Source organism: Pongo abelii, chromosome 15, assembly GCF_028885655.2.
Source record: "Pongo abelii isolate AG06213 chromosome 15, NHGRI_mPonAbe1-v2.0_pri, whole genome shotgun sequence".
In the NCBI taxonomy this organism is placed as follows: domain Eukaryota; kingdom Metazoa; phylum Chordata; class Mammalia; order Primates; family Hominidae; genus Pongo; species Pongo abelii.
The window spans coordinates 32,226,763-32,249,932 of record NC_072000.2 but is presented as its reverse complement, the minus strand read 5'-3'; the positions used below and the strand labels follow the sequence as shown (position 1 = coordinate 32,249,932).

Here is a 23,170-nt window from a genome sequence, read left to right as displayed (position 1 = left end):
ATACATTTCTTTATCTCTTAAATGCCCTTAACAGGATGTTCTTGGTTAAAGATTATAGTAAGTAGAACCCAGGATCTAAGACATGGTTTCCTGGATAATATAATAGCACAAAGGCTCTTCAACACTCTGGAGTGAAAAACTGGACATATTTTATGATATAAACACTTTTGCTATGTCAGGAACTCTCTGAATCTCATGTATTCCGGGCTGGTGGTTCACGTTCTGGAAGAGAAGGAAGAACTTGGGGAGTTGCATTTGATTATTTAGACTTCAATTTGCTTTGCTGGAACCTCTTGATTTTACATAGACAAAATTATTTACTAAAGCATGCTACTGGGTATGATCTCTGATTGCTGTGAGTTTGTCTTGATAATCCAATATTATGGATTAGTTCATTTTTCTCCAGAAAGGGGCAAGATGTGTCAGTGTATGCAAAAGAATTCAACGCACATATTCAAATCATTTACTTGCTTAAAATGCCACTACTTTCAGGTTAACTCAATTTCTTTTTTGGTAAATACTCAGGCTTTGGGGTATCCTTTTCTTCCCAGTTCTTCTCCCTGGACAACACGTCTCTCCTGCCCGTGTTTCTTACAGCTTCATCTTTTATACTGCTCAGTCTTCAGGTGAAAGGGCTCACTTGTCGGAGGCTGGTTCTCATGTTCTGCTCTTATTTTGTGGTTAAACTGGCGATTTTCCTTACTCCCCTTCAACCACAGCAGCGTGGTTCACGAAAGGTAAATAGGAACAATTCTCAGAACATCGTAGTATATGGCTGTTATGGGTTGAATGTTTTTGTACCCTTCGAAACTAATGTTGAAATTTAATCCCCAGTGCAACAGTGTTCGGAGGTGGGGCCTAATAGGAGGTGTTTATATCCTGAGAGTCCTCGGGATATAGCACAAACCATGTACGTACAACTTTACCTGAAAATCAATTCGGTTTAAAAAATGCTTGGTCCCCTCTAGCTGCCCTCTTGCATCCCCACGTGCGTGCGTCTACTCCCAGCGGGTCCACCAGACTCCCTGAGCATCATCCTAATTCCCCACCTAGACCCTTATTGGCTCCGGGAAGATGAAAGACGCAATCATGAACCAAGAAAAACTCGCCAAACTGCAGGCATAAGTGCTTATTGGTGGGAAAGGAACTGCTCGCAGAAAGAAGAAGGTTCATAGAACAGCCACAACAGATGATAAGAAAAAACTTTAGTTCTCCTTAAAAAAGTTAGGGATAAACAATGTCTCTGGTATTGAAGAGGTGAATATGTTTACCAACCAAGGAACAGTGATCCACTTTAACAACTGAAGTTTGGGCATCTCTGTCAGGGAAGGCTTTCACCGTTACAGACCACGCTGAGACAAAGCAGTTGACAGAAATGCTGCCCAGCATCTTAAACCAGCTTGGTACAGACAGACTGACTAGGTAAGGGAGACTGCCTGAAGATCTGCCCAAACAAGCGGGAAAAGCACCGCTTGCTACTGGACAGGATGATAATGATAAAGTTTCAGATCTTGTGGAGAATTTTGATGAGGCTTCCAAGAATGAGTCAAACTGAATTGAGTCAATTCCTGAAGAAGGTAAAACTCGCAGAAGTTACTGGGAGCTGCTATTTTATTATGACTGCTTTAAAAAATTGTTAATGGATCGGATAAAATCTAGATCTTCAATATTTTTAAGTCCAAGCCCCTTGGACACTGCAGCGTTTTTCATTTTTGCTTATACACAATTCATTCTTTGCAGCTAGTGAAGTCGAAGAAGCCTGGGGATAAAGTTTGAAACAGGTTAAAAAAATTATTTGCTGGAACATAGCCAGATTCAGAAGTTTCTCTTTTAAACAATATAAATGAATTTTAGAAAATAATAACACATACATTTGAAATTTCAAACAAAAGTGAATCGTATGAGATAAAATTATGTTCAGAATTATTTAGTATTTAAGTCAGATGTTACACTCCTATTGCAGTGTTTATACTTCAAAACCATGGAAAGTAGACTCGTGTAGGGGAGCTTGCTGTCTCATGAAATAATGCCAAAACAGCATTTCAACTAGAAGACAGATAACTGTCAAGATTAAACTAGCAAAATCACAGGAAATGGGAGTCAAATCCATGTTGGTGCGTTTAGTTTTGCCCTCTAATACCACCTCACGTGTTCTGGTAATAGTTTCCTATCTAGATATAGCTATTTTAGATCGGTTATTTTATTTCTGCTTTTGTGACCTCAATGTTTTGGCTCCTTTGATTTCTTCTTGGGAATTGCAGAAAGATGAAAGACGAATCCTCTTATTTGCTTGAGATTTAGATAATCAATTGTTAAAGCTGTACTGCCCTTGTTACAAATTCCTATAACTGAACTTTACTTTTTTCGTAAACTCTCTCTTTCCATAATATATGCATCCTAATGGATTGTGCACTGTTTAGCCTGGACTATTTCTTTCAGAATCCACTTGTGGATATCACATCACACTGTACATTCTCATCTTCTACTTGTACTTTTTTGCTCTTTCTGCCAAACACACCTTTCTCATATTATTGAAGTCTATTGCCATTGGGCTTTTTCTTTCTCTGTGTTCTTATCTTCTACACTAAAAGCTATTTTTACTCTTTGTTTTACTATTCTACAGGTGGTGCCTAAAGGCCTTTAAGAATAAGAAAGAATCAATTTTTCGTAGATGATCTAAGAAAACCACAATCCTTGGTTTTATAGCATTGTGCCTTTAATCTTTTTTTCATTTGAATTGAGCTATAGAAACTCACATTCTTTAAAATCAGATGGATTCAATAGGAAGGAACTATCCCCTCCTATCAGGTTTTGTTTTTAGATCATCCATTAATGGTATGAAATGCTTTCCTTTTGTACTTTCTGCCTCCATCTCTGTCCTCATCAATCTGGAGTGCTGCTAGATTAATTTTTCTATGAATTGGATATGATTTTCACATTCATGCTCAGAAACAAAGCAGCTTCTACAAACTGAGAGAATAAAATTCACATCCCCTGGCTTGCCATTCAGGGCTCTATACCTACCTTACAATGACCTTAACCATATCTGTCCTTCCAGTGTTATTTTTCCCTTCTCTCTTTCATGTACCCGTTCCCTGCATTGCTTGCTCTTCTTTGTACACAATGTACTCTTTAACACCAGGGACTTAGATTACATTGTTGGCTTCAACATGTACTGTTTTTTTCTTATCATCTCTTAATGAATCATTTCCTTTTTATTCTTCAGGATTTATTTTAGAGATCCCTGCCTTCCTGAGCCTGGAATACTCACCTGTACTACTTGCAGACTCTGAAAATAAACTGTCCTTATTCTGAAAATTGGTGGCACTTCTTAAATTCTACCTTAAACTTAATCACTTGTTGATTAATTAAAAATTATTGAGAATCTAACCTGCGTTAAACACAGTTTTAGGCTCTAGGGATACAGCAGTGAACAAAGTAGATAACAATTTCTGCCCTCATAGAGTTTATCTTATAGTGTTACAGCTTCCTAGGAGAGTTTTAAAACATTGATTTATACTTACTCACACTGGTAAGTGAAGACAGAAAAACAAGTGTCAGAATATTTATGTACTCCATGTTTTACAAAAGCAAAAATAAATTAGTTCTTATTAAGAAATGCTGCCAAAACGACTGAAAATGTGTTGGTATCACTCTATTTTGATGCACTGAGAAATACAGTTGCACTTGGGACATTGATAAATAAGTGCTGCTTTAGGAAAGATGAATTAGTGAAGCACAAGTTCTCATTTGTGAAGACAGGAGCTAGAGAGAAACACCATAAAAAGACTGCCAAACTCAACGGGAAGACTTACCACGTCTGGTGAGCATCCTGCTGTTTCAGGTTATTCTGTGAGGCTTGACTCAGCTCCTCAGCTTCCCCTGATCAAGCAGTTGAGGTGAGGTCCCAGTGATGTTCTTACCATGACCCAAGTGGAGTCACGATGTTATCTTTATTGCGAAACCACTTCTCTTCTTGCCCTAGTACCAATGAAAAAGTTACTGGATGCTGCTACTTTTCTTTTTTGTTGAAAGCAAGCCCAACGTATGAACGTCTTCCTCAAGAACTTGTGTAAGGATTGAAATAAACTCTCCCTTCTGCTTTTCCCTTAAGAGTCCATCAGGATCATCTATTTATTCAGGTCTATCATGAAGTTATATTCATAATAAAAGTCAAGATTTCACTTGGCTTATGTGGGATCTTGTATTGTTTGAAAAGACTCGTCTCCATCTATAATTTTCTGGGGGTTCCTAATGAATGTTTTATATATTTTCATTGACAGATAGACTGGATGATCACATGATATGGAGTGGGCAGTATTGTCGTGTCTACTAAATTGTACTATATTTTCTGGATCCTGTTGTGCTCTTTGGAATGACTTTTGTTTCTTCTGAGTAACGAAATGCCCACCAGGCACTGCTGTTGATGACCTTTGCATCCCTGGATACCACCAAATACTCCAGGCAAAATGTCCCTGTCAGGCCAGCTGCTGTTTTCCACTGGGCACCAAAGACTTCTTCTATCTGGCAACATTATCATTTTTGTCTTTTCCTATTGGGCACCAAAACAGATAAACTGGAGCCTTCATGCAACCAAAACTACTCTGGTCTAGGGAGAAATAAAATAAACATTGTCTCCTCTTTCGATGTTTTATTCTGTTGCAAGTAGGGACTGGCGAAGAGGAGGCTTTTTGCTCTGGTACATTTCCAGAATAGTTTAGTTATATATTTTTTTTAAACTTTTTCTGTTTTCCCATTTGTTTCCCTTCCTTCCTCCATTCCTTCCTTTATTCACTTTATTCTCTCTCTCTCTCTCTGCAAATTGTTCACCCACTCTTTTCCTAAGAACTGAACACTAGTCTTCTGGGTGTAAATAGACAGAGCTGGTTAGGTCTTCTTTCTCTTATAATATAAGTGATTTTGTAGACTTCTATCTCAAGTGAAAAGATCATGGAGGTCAAACTCAATTGAACAGATAAGCTATGAAATGTTCTATAGTATAATAAGCACTCAGAATGTAACTGTTGAATGAAAGAATAAAATCTGTTTTATTACTTACACAAATCTCAGTTTAAATGTAGTCTGAAATCACTGTACAGATATTTTGGTACATCATTTATTTCCTCTGAAGTCCTCGGAAATAAGTGTTTGCTTTTATTTAACTTTGCACCATCTAAGCCTCCTATTTTAATATTTTGTATGTAATTGCCTAAATATGTTTTGAAGTAATGAATATTTCCTTTATAGTTGCACTAAAATACATAGGTGTGGTGTGTATCATATAGTAAAATATAATTAATAACTGGTATGTAGCCTAAAGAATCACATTTGGTTAGCCTTAGTATTGCTTGCATATTGTAATTTAAGTTTTGCTAAATGATTATCTTTAATCTTAAGGGCTAAAAACCTGTCCTTTGTAGTCTTATAGCTTAAAATTTTCTGCTTGAATTAATTACTAGGAGTAGACATTTTGCAAAATGTGTTTATATGATTTCTATCAAAATGAAGGACTTTTTAAAAAACAAATGAAACAAAGCAGTTAGGTAGTGTCACAAAAGTCAATGTAACACAAATCAATAATCACAGAATATTATCAATGTTTTAAGAAAAAAACATTTGTCCAGGATCTCATGCTAAATATTACTTATGTTCTGTCTTTGGTATGGTTAACTATTTATATGCTACAAATACATATTTTAACATTTTTTCCCTCTTGTAGCAACAGGTCATTGCTTGGCATAATATTTCATCCAATAATAGATGAATAGTTTAAGGATAGGCTGTAAGATCAGCAATAAGGATGACTTAAAGGAACATGTTCATTTAGTGACAGAAGATGCTAAAAGTAATTTAAAAATGTAGAAGAAATGGTACCCAGAAAAAGGCTGAGTTGTGTACCTGAAGCTGCAGTTATACTGGCAATTTAGGATGAAACAATTTGTGGTGAGACAGGACGAACAATGTTAACACGACTGTTCCTAGTCATAATGTAAGTGGCAATATGATAGTACTAGACAACTGGAGTGCCTTGGTTAGTCTTGTGTATCTAAACAGGATATTCATGCTAATGTTAAGATCAGAGGTTTTAAATGTAGAAAATAATTTTCTCTTAAGGCTTACACACTTACCAAGTAGGCATTAATAAAAAAATTAGTGAATATATGATGTGCAAGTTCCCTAGTTCAGAAAATAGCACTGTCATGTGCTAGTTACTTAGGTCAGAAGAAAGTGCTTTTTTATCTTAAATATCAATCCGTCAATAAGGCCACTTTATATAATTCCTCAATATTTTGTAAATCTTTCTACTTCTTTCATCAAAACCACTGTAGTCCAAGTTGCCATAGTTTTCATCTGAACTATAGAATAGTCATTAAACTTATTTTCCTCATACCTTTTCTCTCTACTCCAATCAGGGTTTTTTTTGCAGTGCAGTTAGTGAGCTTTTCAAAGGGAAAACCTCATAATATCAACTCCTTGCAAATAATCTGTCAGTTGTTTCCACTGCTCTTAGAATAAAGAGAAAATTATTTTAATGCTCCAACAAGGACCAATAGAATATGGTCACTGTTTCTTCAGTATTATCTAGCTATTGATAACTCCCCAAATCTGTAATTACAGCTCATCTTGTCTCATAAACTCCAGACACATATCCATTTGCTTAAATGGTTAAAACGGATTCATTTTCCTCTGCACAGATTTTGGAGACTTTGATAAATTGTGTCATGGCATTTTGCAATTTTGTTTAGGTTGTTCCTTTTCAGCATTACATTGCTCATAATACTTCCTTGTTGTTTTTAAACGATCTCTAGGTTTGATATCTTGTAATATTAAATTGATTATCAGAAATTACTTCAGAATACTTTTCAAGAATGTTATGGTTGAAAATTACTAATCTAATACAGTAATCTCCTTGCAGAGTTAGTAGTAGGCTACAAAATATTATCAATCTTATCTGGAGCTAGATAAAAAGTAATTCTGATTTTCTTCTCATTCTGTGTTTCCGAAATTCACTACAATAAACATGTTTTGTTTCTGTAATTACAATTTTTAAAAATGAGGACTCGCAGGCCAGGCGTGGTGGCTCATGCCTGTAATCCTAGCAGTTTGGGAGGCCGAGGCAGGTGGATCACCTGAGGACAGGAGTTTGATACCAGCCTGGCCAATGTGGCAAAACCTCATCTCTACTAAAAATAAAAAATTAGCTGGTTGTGTTGGCGCGCGCCTGTAATCCCAGCTACTCAGGAGCTTGAGGCAAGAGAATCGCTTGAATCCCGGTGGGCGGAGGTTGCAGTGAGCCGAGATCGCGCCACTGCACTCCAGCCTCGGCAATAAGAGAGAAACTCCATCTTAAAAAAAAAAAAAAAGAAAAGAGGGCTCTTTTGAAAAAGTCAAGGTCTGAATTAAATACAGTATTGCTAGTAGAATGAACTGTTAATAGAGTAAAAACTGCAAAGTCTTTACAAAATATGAAAAAACATATAAAAGCACTGGAAGGCATCCTATATTAGATAGAAGCTGGAGATTATGCTCTTGAAAAACTGTAACTAAACAGGATAAAAGTCGTGACCTTGTAGCTATTTTTCTTGTGGTTTCTCCCAACCACTATGTGTATGGCAGCAGAAAGCTAGTCTTACTTGCTGGAGATGACCAAGACACAAACAAACAAAAATAAACTCAACTCAAGGCTGGAACAATAACTGGAACTTTCAGCGGGAAATACTGTGAGACTACAGAATTATTGAGAACAAAACTGAGTATAAATTGCCTGAATCCCTAATTGACAGCTAAACTATATGTGTACAGGAACAAACCTAGAAACTTTCCAAAACCAGGCAAATTATCAAAGAGGAAAGTAATCTTGAAAGACAGAAAGACACTCGTCAAGATTTGTGTTTTAATTTAGTCATTTTCCAAATTGTGCTCTCAGCTGTTGCCAAATGCAGGGTATACAGAGTTAATACTTTGAGTCCAGTCTAGGGAATTGCCTAATAGAACCACAACAAAAATAAACATAGAAAACAACAACAACAACAACAAAAATATCAATTAAAAAAATCTTCAGAACAGATTGCAATTATCTATAATATTTAGTTTTCAATGGAAAAACACTAAACCTGCCAAGAAACAGCAAAGTGTGACCTACACTTAAAAAAAAAAAAAAAAAAAGAAAAAAAGAACGATCAATAGAAATTGAGTGGAATCAGAAACTGAATTTAGCAGATGAAAATATCAAAATTTTCATTATAAATGTGCTGAACATTTAAAGGCAGACATATTCAAATAATTAAAGAAAATTTGGTCCCCTGGGTAAAAAGTTAGAGGAAATCAACAGAGAAATTGAAACTACTGAAAAAATGTATGTTAGAGCTGAAAAGTTCAATACCTAAAAGGAAACATTTATAGATAGGCTCAACGATATATTTGGGGTGGAAAAAATTGTAAACTTGAAATTAGATTATTATAATTTACCTAACATGAGTAACAGATAGAGGAAAGTTTTTAAAAAAATAAACAGAGGCTCAAGACCGGTGGGACAATATCGATTAGTCCAACATATATGTAGTTTATTTCTCAAGAGAGGAGGAAGGAAAGATACAATAAAAAATGTGAAATTATAATGGTGAAAATTTCACCAAATTTGGTGGAAAAGTAAAGTTCAGATTCAAGAATTTGTAATGAAAAATCAAGTAGAATGAAAACAAAGAAAACCACACATAAACATTTCAGTTAAACTACTAAAAGTCAAAAAATTGAGAAAAATCCTGAAGGCAGCCAGAAAGGAATAACGAATTACGTGTATGGAAATAGTAGTACAATTAGTGATTGACTTATTATGTAAACTAGAGTCCAGGAGATATTAGAATGACAAATTCAATACCTTATACAATGAATCTAGCATAGCTTCTGTACAAAATTCTGAAGAAAGGTCTTTAGGTTGAGTGAAGAAAAAATACAGATGAACTCATATCCAAAAGAAGAAGTGAAGTATACAGAAAATAATGAATATATTGGTAAATAAAATATTACATTTTCTTTTTTATCTTAAATTATTTAAAAGACAAGGTGACTTAAAACAAAAATTTTAACACTAAATTATTGGATTTATAATACATATAGAGGTAAGACATGTAGAAATAATAACACAAGGGATGGGGTATAACTGTAGATAGGCTGCTGCAAATTTCAAATATTATATCTGAAGTAATTAAACATTAACACTAAGAAGATTATGATAAATTAAAGATAGATATTGTAATTAAAGATAGATATTGTCAAACATTAAAATATAAAATAAGAAGATAAAGCTAGGAAGCCAAGACAGGAATTGAAATGATGAAAATGAATTCAATAATATAGATTAAGTTAAAAAGAGAAAAAAGAGAAATAAAGATCAACAAATAAATAAGGAAAGCAGAAAACAAACTGAAAAATGGCAGACCTTAATAAAACCATATCAATATCAATAATTATATTCAAATAAAATAGGCAAAAAATTCTAATCATACAGATTTTCAAGTGGATGAAAAGCAAGAACAAGAAGCCACCGTATGCATTCTGTAACAGATACAATTAATCACAAAGACACTAATAGAGTGAACGTAACAGGTGGAAAAAACATACTATACAAACAGTAAGTCTAGGAAAGGGAGAGTGACTGTGTTAAGGTAAGTAAAAGGTCTTTAAGACAAGAAGGGTTACAGGAGACAAAGAGGAATTTTCCTAATGATTCTAAGATTAATACATTAAGAAACTGGAAGATGTGTATATATATAAAAATATATATATCTTCTGTAATAAGATACATATCTGCTATAATAAAAAATATATATCTTCTGTAATAAGATATATATATCCTCTGTAATAAGATATATATATCTTCTGTAATTAGATATATATATTTTCTGTAATAAGATATATATAGATATCTTCTGTAATAAGATATAGCTATTTTGTGTAATAAGATATAGATATCATATATGCATATGATATATATAATATATATATCTTATTACAGAACTCCAAAGTACATGAAGCAAAAACTGACAGACATAATGGAGAAATAGAAAAGTGGACAAAGACTGGTGATTTTAACACATCTCTTCCATCATACATATATATATATGTATATATGTATATATGTATATATGTATATATGTATATATGTATAGATGTATATATGTATATATGTATATATGTATAGATGTGTATATATAAAACCTTGAATAATTTATATATTATATATGTATAAACAGAGACATATGTATGTATTATATATAATTTATATTATATATAATTTATATATCATTTATATTATATATAATTTATATATCAATATATAATTTATATTATATAATTTATACATTATATATAAATATATAACTTATATAATTTGTATATTATATATAAATGTATAATTTATATTATACATTTATATATTATATATAAATATATAATTAATATTATATAATTTATATATTATATATAAATATATAATTTATATTATATATAATTTATATATTACATATAAATATATAATTTATATATTACATATAAATATATTTTATATATATAATTTACATTATATATAATTTATATATATAAATATATCATTTATATTATATATAATTTATATATAAATATATCATTTATATTATATATAATTTATATATAAATATATCATTTATATTATATATAATTTATATATAAATATATCATTTATATTATATATAATTTATATATAAATACATCATTTATATTATATATAATTTATATATAAATACATCATTATATTATATATAATTTATATATAAATACATAATTTATATTATATATAATTTATCTATAAATACATAATTTATATTATATATAATTTATCTATAAATACATAATTTATATAATATATAATTTATATATAAATATATAATTTATATATATAATTTATATATAAATATATAATTTATATATAATTTACATATAAATATATAATTTATATATATAATTTACATATAAATATATAATTTATATATATAATTTACATATAAATATATAATTTATATATATAAATATATAATTTCTGTATAAATATATAATTATACATGATTTATATATATAAATATATAATTATTATATTTATATACATGATTCATATATAATATATAATTATATATAATTTATATTATATATAATTATATAATTTATATTGTATAATATATAATTTATATATTATATATAAATATATAATTTATATTATATATAATTTATATATTATATATAAATATATAATTTATATTATATATAATTTATATATTATATATAAATATACAATTTATATTATATTATATTTATATTATATATAATTTATATATTATATATAATATATAATTTATATTTATATATAATTTATATATTATCCATAATATATAATTTATATTATATATAATTTATATATTATCCATAATATATAATTTATATTATATGTAATTTATGTTATATATAATGTATAATTTATATTATATGTAATTTATATATTATATATAATGTATAATTTATATTATATGTGATTTATATATTATATATAATGTATAATTCATATTATATGTGATTTATATATTTTATATAATGTATAATTTATATTATATGTGATTTATATATTATATAGTGTATAATTTATATTATATGTAATTTATATATTATATGTAATATATAATTATATTATATGATATTATATAATATATAATATATAATATATGATATATAATATATAATATATAATATATGATATTATACAATATATAATATATAATATATAATATATTATATATTATATCATTAAATATAAATATAATTATATATATAAGATATCATTATATATAATATAATTACATATTATATATAATATAATTATATATCATTAATGATATATTATATGTCTATATTATATATTATATAACTAGGTATACAATTTATATATAAAATGTACATATTATTTATGTATACACATATGTATGTGTATTTTATATATATATAATCTTGAAGAATATATATATTCTTCCAGATTTTTCTAGGCAGACAATCTTGTTTTTTACGATAAGGAACAATTATATTTCTTTCTAGTTTGTGTCTCTTATTTATTTATTTTTGGTTTTGCTTTATTGCACTGGGTAGGACTACTGATAAGATTTTGTGGAGTGGTGAAAGCAGAAATCCCTGTCTTTTACACAATTACAGAGGAGAGAAACTTTTAGTCTTTTTTTCACTAAGTATAATTTTAGCAGTAGTTTGTTTTTTGTTTTTATAGATGCCCTTATCAACTTGACAATGTTTCCTTCTGTTACTAGTTTGCTGAGAGTATTATCATGAAAGGCTGTTGAAATTGCCAAACTTCTCATCCGTCAAAAGATAATAATAAAGCTTTTCTTTTTGCTTGATATGATGAATTGCAGTCAACTCTCATTATACATAGATCTGTATTTGTGAATTTATCTACTTGCTAAAATTTATTTGTAAGCCTCCAGTCAAAACCTGTGGTGGTTTTGCTGCATTTGCAGACATGCACAGAGGAGTGAAAAATTTGAGTCACCCAATGTGCACATTTCCAGCTGAGGTCGACAAGGCTATATTCTGCCTTGTTTCAGCTGTCATACTATGACCAAGCATCCTTTTTATGGTGTTTTGATTGGCACATTTTTTACACGTGTGTGCTTTTTAGTACTTATTTTGCTGTTTAAAGTGGCCCCCAAGCATACCACTGAAGTACTATCTAGCGTTCCTTACAGAGAGAATACGTGTGTTCAAGCTTTCTTCAGGTATGAGTTAAGGTGCTCTTGGATATGAGTTCAATGTTAATTAATTAACAATATATATTAAATAATGTGTTTTGAAACAGAAACACACACCCAACAGGGTTATATATTGATCAGTTGTTGAAAATGTTGTGACCAGAAACTCAGAGGAACCTAATCTTGCATTTCATCTAGGAGCAATGATTCAGTATACATTACTTCATTGTTGATGTACACTTTATAGAATATAAGTACTATGAATGAGCATCAATTGTATACTAATTGAAGTTTGAATGTTGAAACATTCTTACATTCTTGAAATGAATCCCATTTGGCGATTTTGTGTTACTCTTTTTACTTGTTGTATTTAATGTGTTGGTACTTTATTTAAAGTTTTTGTGTGCATGTTCCCGAGGAATATTATTCTTTAGTTTTCTTCTTTGTAAGTTTTTCTGTTGTTAGGAATTAGGGTAACATTGGCCTCATAAAATGAGCGAGGAGGCATTTCCTTCTCCTCTATACTCTGGACACATTTTTGTAAAATTGTCATTATCTCTTCCTTAAATATTGAACAAAGTCCATCAGTAAAACCATATAAGCCTCCAGTTTACTTTGTTGGAGAGTTTTTAAGTATCAATTTGATTATTTAGTAGATTTAGAAATATTCAGTTTATCTATTTCTTTTTCATTGATTTTTGAGAGTTGGGAGTCTTTCAAAGAATTTTATTATTTCATCTAAGTTTTTGAAATTATGGATGTAGTGTTACTCATAGTATTATTAACCATAGTGATAGTCCCTCTTTGATTTCCTGTATTCGTAATTTCTGTATTTTCTCTTTTTTCTTGATTGGCCTCAGTTTTGTTGATTTGTTATTAAAGGAATGAGATTTTAGTTTTATTTCTTTTCTTTTTTTTGTTCTCATTGACTTCTGCTTTTATTTTTTATTTATTATTTTTATGTTTTTCCTTCTACTTGCTTTGGATTTAATTTTCTCTGTTATTTCTATATTTCTTAAAATAGAATCAGAATATTGATTTGAGGTATTTTCTCTCATGTAGTGTAAACATGTAACCTATGCATTTTGTATGTTTAATATATAAATTATCATTAAGTGCTGCTTTAGTGGCATCATCCAAATTCTACTATGCTATATTTTTACTTTCATTCAATTCAAAATATTGTTAACTTCCCTGTTATGTTCTCTTTGACCTCCATGGTCTATTAGAACTGATTGTTTAATTTGCAAATATGCAGAGGGATTTTCTAGGTATCTTCTGGCTACTGATTTCTAATTTTAATCTATTATTGTTACAAAACATGTTTCCTAGGGAATTGTTAGAGAATTGTTTGTGGATATCAATCATTTAATTATGTTGAGGTTTGGTTTTTGGCCTAAAATATTGTCTTTCTTGAAGAATGTCCCATTTGCATTTGAAAAGACTATATATTCAGCTATTATTTAGTGGCGTATTCTATAAATAGCAAATAAATGAAGCTGATTTATAATGTTTTTCAGGTTTACTAAGTACTTACTGAATTTTTGTCTATGCTTTAATTTTTTGTTGAAAGCTCACATCTTGTGTAGGACAATAGAGGCTGAGGTAAATCGACTTTATGCCTGGAAATTGGTAAATGGGCATTTTTTTTTTATTATGTGTCTACTTTGTTCAACCTGCTTTCTACAGTATTTATAATACTATGAATAAATGAATAAATGGGTTAATAAATAAATGACTCAAATCTCCTCTCATGATTAACAATGTCTATACTTACTATCCATAGGTATTACTGGAATTTTTGTTTTTCCATGTACAAGTTCTCCTCATTTACAATGGGGATATGTCCCAAAAAAAACCATCATAAGTTGAAAATGTCATGTGTCAAAAATGCATTTAATACGTTTAACCTATAGAACACCATAGCTTAACCTAGACTGTCTTAAATGTGCTCAGGACCCTTACATTAGCCTACAGTTGGACAAATTCATCAATCACAGAGCCTGTTTTATAATAAAGTGTTGAATATCTCATGTAATTTATTGAATACTGTACAGAAAATGGAAAACAGAATGGTTGTATGGGTACTCAAAGTACAGTTTCTGTTGAATGCATATTGCTTTTGCACCATTGTAAAGTTGAAAAATCCTAAACTGAACCATTGTAAGTTGGGTACCATCTGAAATGCTAAATTATTAACCTCAAAACACTGTTGGTTTAATCATAAAGGCTAAATATATAAGTTTCATAATTTTCAGGGTATTAATGGAAATGATGGTTGTCTTGTTGGAAATAAATTATATTCTTAGTGAGTTTTTGCAAATGTTATATTCAGTAAGTACAACATTTTAAAAAGAAGAGACTGATTTGTAATTTCTAACCAATGTCTCATCATTTTCATTTTCTTTGTTTGTCACACTATACCCTATTAATGATGTGATTTTTTGCCTTATTTGAAATAGAATTTAAAAGAATTCATGGTAGATATTCTGTGGAGTTTAAAAACAGTAAACATCAAATGTTAGTTTTACAAAGTCTTAAATCTCTTTAAAACATTGTTATTAGGGGAAGGACTTATAACTTTATATAGACTGTGATATGAATGTTATATAACTGTAGAGGCAAATAGTTGATATGTAATAGGAGATACATTTTCTATGATGCTCTTCCTAAAACCAATTAAAAAACCATTCAGTTTTAAAATTAGAATGTGAAAGGTCATGGAAAAAGTGGTTGGATTTATCACTTATACATTATCTAGATGGAATACATTTGTACCAACCTACTGGAACAATTTCATCTGATTTAGTCACTGTTAGCACAGCTTAAAATATAATTCACTAGGAATACGTCTGCAATCCCATTGATTGTAGACATTGTACTATGCACAATATAAAGGTCACAGTAAGTAAAGCTCTTTAGGAGCAAGGTAGCCTTTGCAAATTGTTTGGAATTAATTTGTTTTGAGTAAACGGAAATTAGTCTGTTAAATGAAGCTTATTAAAAAAAAAGGATTACAAAGGGATAGGAGACCATCTCATCAGGATAGCTTAAAACCCACATATTTGTATGAGTCAGGAGAAGCACTGTCCTTTAAAAATGATCGTATTCTTTCCAATTGCCTGAGCTTTGTTCCTCCTGATGTAATCTGGAGATCTGGCAAAGTATAAACATATTTAGAATCTTATTCATTAGAATACTGAACTCATTCATCAGCAGGATTGACAAGGTCTGAGACAAAGAATTTTGCCTGACACACAACCTGTACTGAGATTTTCCTGTGGCTATAATGTAGCACACCTGACAGATGTGTAAGTCATTTAACCCAGCAGGCAGTACTCATAAACACCACAGACTGGCACTCAACATGATAGGGATTATTTTTCTTTTGTCTGCCTGAAGTTATATGGCCTATAATCAATAAAGGATTGAGGCATAACTAGCTAAAACATAGGGTGTGATATCATTTACATGCAACATTTCTCTTGCTTATAAAGCTTTCAAAATGTCACAGAAGCTGAGGTACTTTTTGACACAGGTGAAACATGCAAACCATGCTTCCTTTTTTATGATCCAAACTGGTTTAGAAAAGAAAAGCATCAGAGATGTTATTTGCTTATGGAGTAAAGGTAATATGTTACCTGTTTATATTCTTGATAGTTCCTTAAAGACATAATGGGCTTTATTAAATCCATGTTAATTTTTAAATTGAACTCGGTGAAGATGAAAAGCAACTGCAAGGACAGTATTTTAAATTCTCAATAACAATGTGTCTGAACCAGAAAAAGAAAGGAAGAAATGAATATACATATGTAGTTTTTCAAATTATACTATATGTCCTAAGGGAAGGAGATAGATGCTATTAATTTAAATGTCATGTTTGCATGAGAATGAAACACAGCGATTTTAAATTTGGCTTTATTAAAGTTTCTTTTTTAGCTCAAGTTTATCATTTGGCAAATAGCAATTGGGGCAACAGCTCATTGATAAAGTTTATTTAGGTCCTTTGAGGAGAGGTAACAAGCAGGGGGCGGGGGGCATACAGTGCTTTCAAAATAGCATTTTATTACATTTACAAATTATTACATAATCAAAATCTTCTCGCAGTCTGCAACTATGTAGGGAGTTTAGAAACAGAAAAATTAACAATACCTTAAAGGAATATATAAATACCACAGTTGCACCATGGTGCCCCCCTGGCATAAATAACACTTATTTTAGAAGCTGTTTTTGTAAGCATGGATTTCTGAGAAAAAGATTCCAGTTTTGTTTTACATAGGTCATGGCTGTTAAAAGTTTGCTTTAGGGTTCAGTGATTTGCTGGGTGCACCTGTATATGCAGATGCAGAAATTGTTTCATCTTGGAAAATAACTATAGTTTAGCACTTTTGTGCCAAAATAAGTCTGTGGAAGTTAATGAAAACATTATTTCAGGCTATGCCTAAACACAAAGAATAGTTAGGAATTCTGAAAAACAAATACATATCAGAAAGGTTGAAATAAACAATTTCCTTTTCCATTGTTTTGTTTATGTCTGCTGCTAGTTACAGTATGCTAACTGCCTTCCTTTCACTGACATTCTAACCCCTTTATTTCCAGGCTAACGACCTTTGATTTTTGGTCAATTGATGGTGGTATTTTTTTGCAAGATTTTTCTTAGCTAATTTCTGAATTAGACATTTTGCCATGTTAGCTACTTTGGAAAGGAACTTCTTAAGTCCATTGGGATCTCTATGTGTATATCTGTGGCTTTATTTTCATTTTAAACAAAATTATATAGAAAGGGAGTGGTCATAGCCAAGAAATGATTTAAATAGGACTTACAACGTAGATGCTGAGTGTATACTAGTCCCCTCAACTGGGAAGATTTTTCCTTCAGGTTTAAACTCAATTTCCATTTCTTTGGGAAAGCCTTACCTGGCCTTCCTGAGTAGGTCAAGTTCTCCTGTGATGTGCTTTCAAAGTACCATGTAACACTGCTTTTTAGTGACTGTTGCCATTGCAGTTTCACATTTATATTTGGCTCTTTGATTAATATTAATATCTGTCTATCCTACTACACACCAAGTCCCAGAATTATAAGAATTGTATGTTTTCTCATTCTTATATCGTTGGTGTCCAGCACGTGATGGTGATCCAATAAATGCTTGAAGAATGAACGCACATTATATAACACTACTCTGTAATATCGATACAATTTCATAATGTTTAAGTATAATTTTGAAACATTCTTAAAACAGACACTACTGTTCTGGCTCTTTGCTTTGTATTGTGTGATTTTGGCAGATCAATCAATAAATGCCTACTCTGGAATCATTTGAGAGATATATCCAGAAGTTGGAGGACTTGGCTTAGATGTGTGGCCATCACAGGGTTACTGATTTCTCACTCTCACACAGTTAACCTCACTCCTCAGTCACAGTCAAGCTCCTGCTTTGGACCAAAGAGGAATAAAAATTATTTCCCATCAATGGATACCTGAGAAATAGCAAACACCTAAAAGGGGAAAATGCTGAGAAAAGATTTAGAGATGAGTCAAAGTATCTTGAAGACAGGTGAAACAAATGGAGTGAGAACATTAAGCCTTAGTAGGCATTTATTGTCTTTTAACCTAGAGAATAAAAAACAAGGAAAGAAGAGAAACTCTCAATTCCTGACCTGTCTCTTTATGTTCGGCCATGAAATAAGAAAATTAAACTATTTGTGAATTTAAAAAATACATCTAGAAAAATAAAACAAAAGTTTCTGAACTTTGATATCTGAGTCTTAAAAGTTTCTGATGCAGTCTTTACTCTTTTGGTATTACAGCAGATAACCAGTATGTTCCCCATTTTCAACCATCTTCTTCCATGATATTAATGTGAAAATCATAAGCAAGCACCATATACATATAAATACTTTAAATCTGTTTTGTCATTTTATCTGGGAGGCAGTAGAGTGTAGATATTAAGAACAGGGTAGTGTAGAGATTAAGAACTGGGTTAAAGGATGCAATGTATATGGCGTGTTTAATAGTACAGTTCCTGATAAAATGGTAGATGTTCTATAAAATGCTGGTCACTTTTCTCATTATGATTGTTGCCACAGTAGAATGGAATGTCCCATTGTCCAGTTTACTCAAGCACTGTTCTCAATGCTGGGGTTTTCCTTCTATGAGACTTCTACCCTTCTGTATGTTAAAGACCTCCAGATTAATTTTGGGAAACTTAGAATATTCTGGGCCTTCAAAAAAGAGTGCACATGAATACCCAGGAAGTCTGCACGGAGCTCAGAAAATTCTCATGAAGGGACCTGATGACCAGAGGCCCACACCCCTCTGTGAGGAGAGGTACAGCCAGCATGTCTTCTCTGTCTGAGTAAACGTTACTCTGAGTAATGTTTCTTGCTGTTGGCTTAGCTTCCATGCGGCTCCCAGAGTGTTTGTGCATCTGCGCATGCTGACCTCACTTCTCTCCACCTACTCATCTCAGATTCAGCTCCCTTTTCTCCCACCTTTGATGTCCAATAAGGCCATACCTTATTCACCAACTCCTCCATCCCTCCCACATCAATACAGGTGACTCACCTTGATTTCTCAAGGGGGTGTGGGTGGAATGATCTAATTCTTCTTCCAGTCTCTTTCCATATTTATTACTTTGGCTGTGAAAACCTTCTTCTTTTTTTAAAAACAATACTCTAAAATGTCTGTTCTGCAAGTAAAAAATGAAAGAAACCAAACACTGATTATATTTTGATCTTTTTTGTTTTGTTTTTGCACTATAAATTCTATTTCTCTCTAACACAATAGTGAAACTCTTTACCTACGGGGGTGGGAGGGGATTCACATATAAGGAATTCAGAAAAAGAAAATAACATGGATTAATATTCCAATTACTAGTTTGCTACATTATTATTATTAAATTCCACCTTAACACTATCAAATAAACACTATCACTCTCATTTATTAACACAAAACTAACACAGTGACAATGCAAGTATCTTGTTCACAGCAACAGCCCAAACAAAGACCAGGAGCTCTGACTCCAAAGCTCACAGTGTAGTGCTTCTTCGAAAAGACTGTGTTCCCTCTTGCCTCAGGAACTTTGCGTGCCCTGCTTTCTTTGTCCAATGCCTGGCTAAATTGTACCATAATGGTTTCATGCTGTGTATCACATCACAGGGTTTGCACAGGATGATCCATCAAAAAGTGGGAAAAAATATGCAATTCTTATTTATGTATTTCTATCTATGAAGTAAGAATGAGTAAAACGTTATAAATGTTTACTCTGACTAAGTACTGATGCCCTTGAGGGATTTTGAAAAAGAAAGGAAGTTCCACAATGAGGAAGGGGCATGGCAGAAGCCTCTTTCTTGTTAGCACTGTGCAGAGCAATGTTTGTAGCTTATGCATGCCCCGTTAAGTGGATTTATGGGTTATACTCTTATTCTAAATAAATTGATCCTTACAAAACGGGGAAAGGTCATAAAGCGTTTTCTAAATAGAAACTGTAAACTGAAGATAATTTAATACTATTATTGCAAGAACAAGCAAGTGACAAAAAAGAACAAAACTGACATATCAACTATCTTATGAGCTTTGTTTTCTAGTCACACAAAACAAAGACAATTAGACAATATATTAGCCAGGAAACTAGAAGTTCTCAAAAAGATTAGAATAAGATGTTACATATAATATTTATTTAAGTTACAATTTGTCTTTTCACATTCTGTGTTTTAAGATATGGGAAAATGGTGTCATTTAGTATGGAAAAATAAGGTAGGTGTGAATATCTGTATTCACTTCCAACCAACTGATAATTTGGTTTATGAACGCCATTCCTATATTATTACCTGCAGAATGATCACGTGTATTTGTCACTTTTTTGGTCCTGATTTTTATATATACATATATATATATAGTATTCTTAACAATTAACCTCACTATTTGTGTGTAATTTGTGTTTTATTATCCATTAACTGTTGATGGTAATGCATGTATATAATTCATAAATGCATATTTTTTATGGATGGGTTACATGATGTTCATGATAAAAAGTTACTAATCCTTAATAATCATTTAGGATTCAGCTTGGACATTATAGGCATACCTCTGACATATTGTGTGTTCCATTCCAGACTACCAAAATATAAAGCAAGAGAAATGGGGGAATAGCCCTTTGGTGGGACAGTCAGAACACACACAACATTTATCAATTAATTCATGATCTTTTATGGGTGTGGTTTATGGCACCCCAATACAATTAAAATGTTAATATCAAAGATCCCCAGATTACAGATTAACATAATGGATATAATGACAATACATTTTTTGAAATATTGCAAAAATTACTAAAATATGACACAGACAGGAAGCGAGCACATGCTGATGGAAAAATGGTGTCAATAGACTTGCCAGAAGCAGGGTTGCCACAAACCTTTAATTTGTAAACAGTGTGAAAGGCAATAAAGTGAAGTGCAGTAAAATAAAGCATTGCTGTATTTTTTTTTCTATTGTAATATTTTTGCAGAATCTAAAAGAATTGACTCTTTTGCAGCTTCCTCTCCACCAAGTCTGTGATGGCAGGGACAGTGTCTTACTCATACTTGAATTCTCACGATAGAGCAATGTATCTGACAAACAGAAGTCATGTGAGGAGACTAACAAAGACATATTCACCATAAACTACCAAAGACTTAGCTGATATCATAAAATTGAACCCAGGCAAATCTAGGCATAGCTCTCTACTTTCAAGTTCTCCTTTAAAGCCTGGGCAGGCACTTTCCTCTGCTCCCCATGGTGTCCCTGCATGTCTCTTTTTGGTTGGGCTTCCCAGTGGACTCAATATTCAGCATATTGAGTACTTTCTCCAGTCACTTCTGCCTGTGGCTTCTGTAAGATAGCAAAAATTAGCAAGAATTTTTTGTGACTCATACTCAGCAATGGGTCTAGGTCCAACTCTCGTTGCCTTATTCTACTTTAGTCCTTCCTCTTTTTAAGCAGGCCACAACATGGATAACTGATTGATGAGAGAGAGGTGAGGAATAGTAAGTGTTAGAGGGAGAAAGTGGACTCTAAACTTTCTCTAAGGAGCACTTATTACCTCCTTCAACTGTAATGATCACATATGGAATGACAGTAATAGTCTCAAGCAGCCACGTGTGCTGGAGGTAAAGGGTTACCTTATAACACTAGAGAGAATAAGGCTAATGGCAAACTGTAGGATGAAACTGTTGTAGGAATCCAGGTTGTGCTAAAGGTGTCCCATAACAAAGTAGAGTCAGTAGAATTGCAGGGATGTAGATGAATTTGAGGAATATGAAGGAGGTAGAAAGTAAGGATTTGAGTCCTGGATGATCTCATGTTTCTGGCTTGGACAGTTGCATGCTTGGTGATGCCATTCATTAAGAAAGTTATCATTTAATAGTATTCATTGTGTATACGTAGCACATTTTCTTTATCCATATACACAGTAGACAAAATACAGTCATCCCTCGGTATCCATGGGGGATTGATTCCAGGAACCCCTGTGGACACCAGAATCCACAGACGCTCAAGTTTCTTATATAAATTGGCTTCGTATTTGCATGTAACCTATGCAAAGCCTCCCATACATTTTAAATCGTCTTTAGATTATTTATAATGCCAAACACAATCTAAAAGCTATGTAAATTGTTATCCTGTGTTGTTTAGGGAATGATGACAAGGAAAGAAGATTGTACATGTTCAGTACAGATGTAACCAAATATAGACTTTTTTTTTCCAAATATTTTTGGTCTGTGGATTACTAAATGCATGAATGTGGAACTCACGGATATGGAACGCTGACTACTGCATGATCGCATGTGTATGCAGAATCTGAAATAGGGAAATTCACAGAAACACAGAGTAGAATGGTGCTTACTAGGGTCTAGAGGCAAGAGAGGGGTTGAGGGGATGGGACTGAGGTGATGTTGGTCAAAGGATACAAAATTCCAGTAGACAGGAGGAATAAGTTCTTGAGATCTATTGTACAACATGGTGACTATAGCTAATAGCAAATGTCTTACATATTTGAAAAATGATGATGGTAGATTTTAAGCATTCTCACTACAAAAAATAAGCATGTGAAGTAATTATAGTTTGATTTAGCCATTCCACAAAGTATACATATATAACACCATATTGTACATTATAACTTTATGGAATTTTCTTTATTAATTTAAAAAATAGAAAAAGAATCACAGACTAAAGAGGAACATGTTTTCAGAGTAAAGAAGATAAATGTATGGTAAAACAAACAAATAGACAGACAGACAAAAACCCCCCAAAAACACAGGCCCTTTATTGGTTCCATTCTGAATCTGGTCTCCACATTCAATCGGGCAATCAAATTTGACCAATAGCCTTTTTATATTTTCGTGGGGAGGCCTAG

The 23,170-nt window shown here is 31.8% G+C and overlaps 1 long non-coding RNA gene and 1 pseudogene across 1 annotated transcript in view; one reads left to right on the top strand and one right to left on the bottom strand.

Annotated features, from left to right (window-relative positions):
• Positions 1-920: 920 nt before the first annotated feature.
• Positions 921-1,555, top strand: LOC103892328 (transcription factor BTF3-like; annotated as a pseudogene).
• Positions 1,556-3,964: 2,409 nt separating this feature from the next.
• Positions 3,965-23,170, bottom strand: part of LOC129049732 (uncharacterized) — a 100,944-nt gene continuing 81,738 nt past the window's right edge. Inside the window, exon 3 of the long non-coding RNA XR_008513019.2 lies at positions 3,965-3,981. This is a non-coding gene — a long non-coding RNA (uncharacterized LOC129049732). The remainder of the gene's footprint in view (positions 3,982-23,170) is intronic.